Source organism: Oryctolagus cuniculus, chromosome 8, assembly GCF_051225735.1.
Source record: "Oryctolagus cuniculus isolate XC-2025 breed Fujian yellow rabbit chromosome 8, ASM5122573v1, whole genome shotgun sequence".
Taxonomy (NCBI): domain Eukaryota; kingdom Metazoa; phylum Chordata; class Mammalia; order Lagomorpha; family Leporidae; genus Oryctolagus; species Oryctolagus cuniculus.
The window spans coordinates 121,734,574-121,743,254 of record NC_142874.1 but is presented as its reverse complement, the minus strand read 5'-3'; positions in this window follow the sequence as shown (position 1 = coordinate 121,743,254).

Genomic DNA, 8,681 nt, shown 5'->3' with positions numbered 1-8,681 from the left:
GTATTGAACTGGCTCCCAAATGGGATGCTGGCACTGCTTTACTTGCTATGCCATAGCCCTGGCCCACAAACATTTTAAAACATTAAGTGGTAACTACTGTAGTTATTTTGATTGAATGCAAATAATATTTTCATCAGTTAATTTTTTATTCCTTTTGGGTATAGTTACTGTTTTCCAGTTGCTTCAGTAGAGAAGAAAGTAACTAAATAGCAATGCTACAGGGTTATGAACATAATAGAAGTAACATCAAATTACTGAGGAAGTCAAAGGCTATGTGAGATCAGGTCTGACGGAGCACAGTCCCACAAACATTTAATAAGAGTCTTAGAAGATGAGTGAGCATTCATTCATTCAAGTAAAGGAAAAGGTTCTTTCATGAAAAAGGAAAACATGACCAAAGGTGTGTCAAGGCATGATTAATGGTTTCAGGAGAGTACTGTGTGGGTAGGAAGGGTATAGTCATGAACCATGGAACTGAAACAAAACCACATTACAGGAATAAGAGGAACAATCTCACTTTGACTACACTTCTCTTTCCTCATTGGCATGGTGCCATACAGAGGGGGATTCCCCTGGATCCACAATTACTATAGTGGGGAAAAAAAAGCTAGAGGTGGACAAAGAGCTGTTCTTAGCATTTCAAGTTGCTTCCTAGGAAGCTCACTCCTGTCTCAGCTCATGGGGAACACTAGAGGCAAAGGCAGGTCTAGACCATGTGAAGTCAGAAACAAAGATAGGAGATAGTGTTCATAATGATAAGCATGCAGTTTGTGGAGATAGCTGTGTTTCTGCTGTGGTGACACTTGAACAGAGATATCAACAAATGCCATAGCCTTTTTGTAAACCTGAGCTGAATGCTCCTAGAAGCGTGGTGGGAGCTTCTACCTGGCTTGAATCCTCAGCTAGCAAGCCACCCTGTTCTAGCCTTAGGGCCTACTCCAAGACTGTCCAGGCAGGGAGATACCCAAGGCTGCACATTTCTCAATGATTTCTGAGTCCAAATAGTAATGGATCCTAGCCTTAGAGCCTGCTCCAAAGCTCTGCTCAAGCAGAGAGGCAAGCTTCAGTTGTACATTTCAATGGAGCACATCTTTTAACCCTATATCCCAAGCAGCCTTATTATACATCCTGAGTCCAGTATGTGGCTCTGCTCAGCCTCAAAATCCAGACTATAGTATCATATAGTGACAGAATATACCATGCATCCCTGCCTGATAAGAGATAATTGTAGTGCCCAACCAGCAACTCTGTCTCATTACAAAAGCTGGCAAAGGATCTCATTAGACAATGCCGCCTGGTCTGCAGCCCCACATGATGTCAGAACAAAGGCAAATGCATCAGACCGATGAGAGAATCTGACGACAATTCCTGTTTGCCCATGGTTATTACAAGCTATCTCATGCAGAATTCCAGGCTAAAAAAATACCTATCCCTTTCAAAGAATACCTTTAAAGCTAGAAGAGGTGGTTGCTTCCTCAAATGTGCTCTAGTCAAATATATAGAAATATATGAAATGAGCAACAAAGAACCCAGGATAATCATCTTAAAGGAATTCAGTGAACTGCAAGAAAACAGAGATAGAAAATTAAACAGAATCTGGAAAACAATAATGAAAAAATTTAAAAAACTTGTTAGACATAGAAACAAATTAAAAAGAATCATAGATATGAAGGATACTATAAGTCAATTGATAATTTAAAAGATAGCCTCAATATCAGACTTGATCAAGTAGAAGAATAAGAAAAGTCAATGGGAATTATTGGAAACCATTAAGAGACTCTATATTCCCATAATTATCTTTTGAGAGAGAGAGGGAGGGAACCTGAAAGCATATTAAAGAAACAGTGACCAAAAACATTCCAAATCTGAGGAAAGATGCTAACATTTGAAGAATTCACATTATAATTAAAAAATCAAAATTCAAAGACAAAAAATTGTAAAATCAGCAAGATAAAAAAGCATATCACATATAAGGAAGCATCAATATAGCTATCAGCAAATTTCTCAGCAAAAATCTTTCAGGCTGGGAGATAGTGAGATGACATAGTTAAAATGCTAAGAGGAAAAAACATACAAAGAAGAGTACTTTACCCACAAAATTTGTTCACAAAAAATAAAGAAATGAAGACTCTCCAACATAAACAAAACCTGAGGGAATTCATTACCACCATTCCAGCCCTCTAGGAGATGCTAAAGAAAGTTCTTCAAGCTGAAAGGACAAGACTCTAATTAGTAACTTAAAAACATGTAAATGTAGAAAACCAACTAAAAAGTAAGGACATGGTCAAACTTGGAATACTCTGATACTGTTCTGTGATGTAAGTCTATTTTGTCTTTAACATGGAGGTTGAAAGTCAAAACTATTTAAAATAACTATATAACATTTTTTGTTGGACATTCATTATGAAAATATAGATTGTGATATCAGAAATACAAAATGTGCATGGGAATAGTCAAAGAATAGAGTTCCTCCATGTGATCAAAATAAAGTTGTTCGCTTACAATTGCCAATTTTAAGTATTTTATGTAAGCTTCATCATAACCTCAAAGCAAAAGCATTTAGTAGATACACCAAACATTAAAAGAAAGGAATCATATCATACTCTGACAAAAGCCATCAAATCACAGAGGGAGACAATAAGAGAGGGAGAAAGGAACACAGGATACACAAAATACCAAAAACAATGAACAAAATGGTAGTAGTAGGTTTTATTTGTCAGTGAGTACCTTGAGAGAGATCCAAGTTGACTGAATATGGAAAAGACATACTGAGTTTGACCACAAGAAGATACCAGAAGAACAGGAGGAAGGGACATGTTCCCAGGGAACATTTGTAGAGAAGTTTTTGGTCCAAAGCCAACAGAACAGAAGAGAATCTCTGTGGAGCAATAAAGACTGTACAAACACACAGTGTCTACCAGGATGTTATCAGGGACTCCTATGGACATGTGCTGGAGGGGACATCGTCTTTGCAGTGAGGTGAGCAGAGCCTTTAGCAGCCCACATGCCACTGGTGATCTTGTCTGAGGGAGAACGCTTCTGTTCCCACTGATTTTGAGTCTGGCATGGAGAATTTGCAGGGGGCATGGTGCATATCCGTGAAGGGAAGACACATTGCTTTACTCCACTTCCGCACCAAAGCACCAGACTCAGTTTGCCAAGGTGAAGCATCAACTGACCTCGGATGGGCAGGCAGCTGTCTCTGGGTATGGGGCAGCTTGCTCCATGGACAGGGAGAATTGAAGGAGAGAGAATGGATCCATGTATCTCTTGCACCCAGTGACTGTGGAGATCCCGTGACTGTGCAAGTTATATATAGGCCAGGAAACTGAGTAGGGCATGGGGGTGAATGTGGTTGGGTCTTTGGGCAATCACCTTGTCTGACTCCTGAAGCTCACTGGGGAGGAATATTGTGGAGGGTTCTGTGCTTGCACTATGGAGTGCATAGATCCTTTGTATGGTTTGTTCACCTGAGTTGGTGGTGTGTGCTGGCATGAACCCCAGACAATTGATCCACCTTGGCACAGAGAAAGGCTGAGGCTATGAACATGCCAGCCAATGCATTCATAGCCCTTCCTCCTACTGATGATAGAGAAGACCTATCATGCTCAATATGGGTGGAAAGCTTTAACAAAAGACTGGGTAGAAAGAATAAAGAATATCCAAGCTAGAGGACAAATCTTTGGAAATATCTCAATCAGACAAAAAAAAAAAAAAAAAAAGAAGAAAAAATTAGAAAAACCAAAAACAGTGTTTAGGATCTATGGGATACTGTAAAATGACCAAGCATACATGTCTTAGGAGTTCCTGAAGGAATGGAAAAACAGAATGGCTTAGAAAATTTGTTAGATGACATAATAGAAAATTTCCCTAATTGGGAGAAAGTGCAGAGAACCCCACATAGACATTACCAGTAAAGATTTTTATGATGACACATTATAGTTAAACTTTCAAAAGTAAAACATAAAGAAAAGATCCTATAATGTGCAAGAAAGGGATGCCAGATTACCTTTAAAAGGTCTCCAGCTGGATTGACAGCAGATTTCTTATCAGAAATTCTACAGACAGGGAAAAAATGGTACAGTCCAAGTCCCAGATTATGGTACCCAGCAAAGCTCTCATTTGTAAATGAAGGTGAAATAACGGGCTTCCAAGACTAAAAATAATTGAAAGACTTTGTCATCACCCACTCAGCCTTACAACTGATAGTTAACGATGTACAAAACACAGAAATAGAGAAAGAGAATCAGCATCAAGGAAGAATGTGAAGGCAGAAAACCTCTAGTAAAAGCACAAAGGGGATCCAAAACAAACAAAAGGAATATTTATGGAAAAATAGCAGGAACAAGTCATTAGTTATCAATAAAAACTCTGAATGCAAATGGACTAAATTCTCCAATTAGAAGATACAGGCTGGCTGAATGGATGATAAACAAGATCTATCTACATGACGCCTAAAAGAAATACACTCAAAAACAGATGCGTATAGACAAAGTGAAATGATGGAAAAAGATATTCCATTCAAATAGGAATCAAAAATGATCAGGAGTATCCATACTAATATCAGACAAAATAGACTTTAAGACAAAAACTGTTAAAAGAGAATCCAGAAAACATCTATGCCTCTACAACCAACTAATCTTTGACAAACGAGCTAAAATCATTCCCTGGAGAAAGGACAGTTTCAACTCAGGGCTGGAGCTTGGCTCACTTGGTTAATCCTCTGCCTGCAGTGCCAGCATCCCATATGGGTGCTGGGTTCCAGTCCTGGTGGCTCCTCTTCCAGTCCAGCTCTCTGCTGTGGCCCAGGAAGGCAGTGGAGGATGGCCCAAGTGCTTGGGCCCCTGCACTCGCATGGGAGACCAGGAGGAAGCACCTGGCTCCTGGCTTTGGATTGGTGTAGCTCCGGCTATGGCGGCCATTTGGGGGACGAACCAACAGAGGGAGGACATTTCTCTCTGTCTCTCTCTCTCTCACTGTCTAACTCTACCTGTCAAAAAAAAATTAAAAAAAAATCAAATCAGAGAGGATCAAGAATCTAAATATATGACTTGATACCATTTAATTACCAGAGAAAAGCATAGGGAAAAAACTGCAAGACACTGGAATATGCAAAGACTTCTTGGATAAGATCCTAGAAGCACAAGCAATAAAAGCAATAATAGAAAAATGAGAGTACATCAAGCTAAGAATCTTCTGCACTGCAAAGGAAACACTTAACAGAGAGACAACTGACACAACTGTAGTAATATGTGCAAACTAGCATCTGATAAAGGATTGATATTCAGAATATAAAAGGAGCTCAAGAAAATGAAAAACAACAAGACAAACAAACCAGTTAAGAAATTGGCAAAGGATTTGAACAGGCATTTTACAAAGAGGAAATTCAAATGGCCAACGAACACACGAAAAAATCCTCAAGATCACTAGTCATCATGGGAATGCTAATTAAAAAACCACAATGAGGTTTCACCTCTCCCCAGTTAGAATGGCTCTCTTATACAAATCAAAAATCATCAAAATTGGGAGAGAAGGTGGGGAAAAAGTACCCTAATCCACTGTTGGTGGGAACATAAACTAGTACAGCCATTATGAAAGATAGTATGGAGATTCCTCAGAGATCTGAGAATAAATTCTGGTTTGACTGAGTCATTCTACTCCTGGGAATATACGCAAAAGAAATTAAATCTGTGTATGAAATAGCTATCCATACCCCCATGTTTTTTGCAGCTCAATTCACAATAGCTAAGATATGGAATCAACCCACATGTCCATCAACTAATGACTGGATGAAGAAAGTGTGTCATATATATATATATATATACACACACACACACACACACACACACACACACATAACACAGGCTTAAAAAGAATTAAATCCTGTCTTTTGCAATAAAATAAGTGCAACTGGATATAATTTGCTTAGTGAAGACATGGAATCAACCTAAATGCCCATCAACAGTAGAATGGATAAAGAAATTATGGGATATGTACTCTACAGAATACTATAAAGCAGTCAAAAACAATGAAATCCGGTCATTCCCAACAAAGTGGAGGAAGCTGGAAAACATCATGCTGAGTGAAATAAGCCAGTCCCAAAGGGACAAATATCATATGTTCTCCCTGATCAGTGACAATTGAGTACCTAAAAGGAAACCTGTAGAAGTGAAATGAACACTATGAGAAACAGTGACTTAATCAGCCCTTGTCCTGACTGTTGATGTACAATTTAATACTTATCCGTTTTAGTATTTTTTTGTTCTACTTAATACCATTGGTTGAACTCTTTAATTAACACAAATTATTCTTAGGTGTTTAAATTTAACTGAAAAGTGAGCCCTGTTAAATATAAGAGTGGGAATAAGAGAGGGGGAGATGTACAGTTTGGCACATGCTCACTCGGACTTAACCCTAATGGTAGAGTTAGAAACGTGCCAGGGGATTCCAAGTCAATCCCATCAAGGTGGCATGAACCAAAGCCATCTCACTAGTCAAAGTGATCAGTTTCAGTTCATAATTGATCATAATGATAGGATTAAGTGCCAAAGGGATCACATAAACAAGACTAGTGTCTGCTAATACTGATAGAATTAAAAAGGAGAGAATGATCCAATATGGGAAGCGGGATACACAGCAGACTCATAGAATGGCAGATGTCCTAAATAGCACTCTGGCCTCAGAATCAGCCCTTAAGACATTTGGATCTGGCTAAAAAGCTCATGATTGTTTCACAGGCATGGAAAGCCAAGACACTGTGGCAAAAAAGAAAAATGACCTAAATGAAAGATCTCTGTGAATAGATCCCAATAGAAAGAATGGGCCATCAAAGAAGGAGGTACCTTTCTCTGAAGGGAGGAGAGAACTTCCACTTTTGACTATGGCCTTGTCTAAATAAGATGGGAGTTGGTGAACTCAAGAGGCTTCCATAGACTTGGCAGCTCATGACAAGAGCCTTGGGTGATTACTGACATCATCAATAAGAGTGTCAATTGTTAAATCAACAACGGGAGTCACTGTGCACCTACTCCCCAAGTAGGACCTCTGTCCTTAATGTGCTGTACTATTCGAATTAATGGTAAAACTACTACTCAAACAGTGCTCTATAATTTGTGTTTCTGTGTGAGTGCAGTCTGTTGAAATTTTTACTTAGTATATACTAAGTTGATCTTCTGTATATAAAGATAATTGAAAATTAATCTTGATGAAGAATGAGATGGGAGAGGGAGTGGGAGATGGTATGGTTGTGGGTGGGAGGGAGGTTATGGGGGGGGAAAGCCGCTATAATCCAAAAGTTGTATTTTGGAAATTTATATTTATTAAATAAAAGTTGAAAAATATATGTTCAGAAAAGAAACAAACAAACAAACAAAAAAAAACCCTTGAAAATATTGACTCTATTTTAGAGCACCTGAGACTCCATCTTGAAAAAGCACCCCTCACCCCACCATGAGACTCTGGTCTGAAACTATGATCTAAAACTCTGACAATAACAGTACTCATGCAATAACAGCATACTGCATCCCACTGACAGAGCATAGAAACTCCCTAGCATGATCATGCAATCTTAAAACAGAGAAAATACACTCGGATTAATATTAAGATTGCAATTTGTCTATTGTCAAGATTGTAATTGATATTAGTTTTGTCTAGGCCTTAGGTCAACTTGACCCTAGTAACCATGTATTCCCCCCACACTCATCATAGCAATCTGTTTTTCCCCTCCCCTCCTTGTGTTTTTTTGTCTTTATAAACCCTGTTGCTTTGAGTTTTAGTGTTGACAGTTCTTTAGGCATGAGTCTGTTCTCCACTACCAGCAATAAAGGACCATCAAATTAAAAAAAAATAATAATTTGCTTAGTGAAATAAGTCAGTCCCAAAAAAGATACATATAATATGTTTTTCTGATTTGTGGTAGCTGATATACAGAGTAAAAAAAAACTCTGAATGTATAAGAGTGAAATTAACATCTTATGATTTGATTATTATTTATGATAATCATGTATAATATTGGATATATTCCCATGGAACAGTGGTCTTTCTACTTTTTACTTTTTGGGCACTATATTCAGTGGAGTATTAAGCCTGTGATTTCAAAGTAAATTGAAAGTTTATTATTTCAAAAATTGGAGGAACAAAAAAAAGAAAGGAAGGAAGGAGGAGAGGGTGGGGAGGGGAGTACCCTTATGTTCTTAGAATGGTATCTTTGAAATACCTGAGTCATGTTCCCTTTATATTAATAAAAATATTTTTAAAAATACCTGAAATAAAAATGAACTAAATCTTTCAATAAAAAAATCCAGTGATTGAATGGATATTTTTAAAAAAGACTCAATGGAAAACAAGATGCTAGCTGAGTAAGATGGACCAATGACCACCCCCCACTGAGATATCAACTTGAACAGCTATTCACATACCATGTCACCTTTATAAGAACTACAGAAGCTAATGAGAAACCACAGTGCCTCATTTTAGTATAATAGTAAGAAAAACCACATTGAAGAAAGACAAAAGGAAAGACTTAGCCCGTGTAGCAAGAAGAATGACATCTCCTGATTATGTGAGAAGAGGGAATTGAATCACATAACCAGGCTCACTGAGATAAAATTCAGATTTGAACAGAGCCCCATGGCCCTTGCCCCCAGGCCTATACCTAAGCATTTGAACCCTTCACCCATAAT